We start from the raw sequence: 1,180 nt of genomic DNA, 5'->3' as shown, positions 1-1,180 counted from the left end.
TAAGATCCAAAGTCCTGATGCGTGCCGTGGAGTACAGTTCAGCCATGAAAAAGGAAAGAGCCACGGACGCCTGCTACAACATGGGCGAACCTCAAAACGCCATGCGGGGTGAAAGCCAGACACAGAAGGCCACGAGGGGTATGATTGCATTATGGGAAATGTCCAGAACGGGCAACCCACAGGCAGAAAGCAAACCAGAGGCGGCCAGGGAATGGGCGGGGGGGGGGGGGGCGGGGCACAAGGGGCCCGGGGCCTCCTTGGGGGGGTGAAAATGTTCTGCCATTCAACAGGGGTGTGGTTGCACAGCACTGAATGTGCCAAATGCCACTGACTTGTTAAAACGGTTCACCTGGACGTGAATCTCACCTCCGTTCATTTTTTTTTTTAAGTTGATTTAATTTTGAGAGAGCGTGCAAGTGGGGGAGGGGCAGAGAGAGAGAGGAAGAAGAGAGAGAATCCCAAGCAGGCTCCACACTGCCAGCGCAGAGCCCGACGCGGGGCTCGAACCCACGAAACCGCGAGATCACGACCTGAGCCGAAGTCAGACGCTCAACCGACTGAGCCACCCAGGCGTCCCATAGGTTTGTTTTAATCCAAATTCCTTCCCTCGGTCTGCGAAGCCCTGCATAACCTGAGCCCTGTCCGTCTCTCCGGACACATCTAACGTCACCACGGCCCATTTGCTCCCTCGCTGATATTGGTAACACTGGATATCCCAGGTGAGCCATCAAGGAGTTCCAGTCCTGGGTCTGCACAATGCACCTACCTCAGTTTCCCCAACTGTTCAGTGAGGGCATTGGCTTAGCTGGTACACGGGAGACGCAGATTCACGTATCTTGATCGCCCCTGTCCAACACTTCAGCTAGTAGCCATGTGCAGCTGTGGCTGCAAATATAAGCTGAAACTTATATTTCAATATACATGGGGGCACCTGGGTGGCTCAGTCTGTTGAACATCCGACTTTGGCTCAGGTCATGATCTCGCGGTCCGTGAGTTCGAGCCCCGCGTCGGGCTCTGTGCTGACAGCTCGGAGCCTGGAGCCTGCTTCGGGTTCTGTCTCTCTCTCTCTCTCTCTCTCTCTCTCTCTCTCTCTCTCTCTCCTCTCCCCGCTCATGCTCTGTCTCTCGCTCTGTCAAAAATAAACAAACATTAAAAATAATAATAAATGAAATAAACAAAC

At 53.6% G+C, this 1,180-nt stretch overlaps 1 non-coding gene across 1 annotated transcript; it reads right to left on the bottom strand.

The window, feature by feature from the left end:
* Positions 1–486: 486 nt before the first annotated feature.
* Positions 487–572, bottom strand: TRNAR-UCG (transfer RNA arginine (anticodon UCG)). Its single transcript has one exon. It is a non-coding gene; the product is annotated as a tRNA-Arg (tRNA).
* Between the last annotated feature and the right edge of the window lie 608 nt (positions 573–1,180).

This window comes from Herpailurus yagouaroundi, unplaced genomic scaffold, assembly GCF_014898765.1.
Source record: "Herpailurus yagouaroundi ecotype Mexico unplaced genomic scaffold, PumYag 191, whole genome shotgun sequence".
In the NCBI taxonomy this organism is placed as follows: Eukaryota; Metazoa; Chordata; class Mammalia; order Carnivora; family Felidae; genus Herpailurus; species Herpailurus yagouaroundi.
The sequence above is the reverse complement of the archived record's forward strand: the minus strand, read 5'-3'. Positions and strand labels throughout refer to the sequence as shown.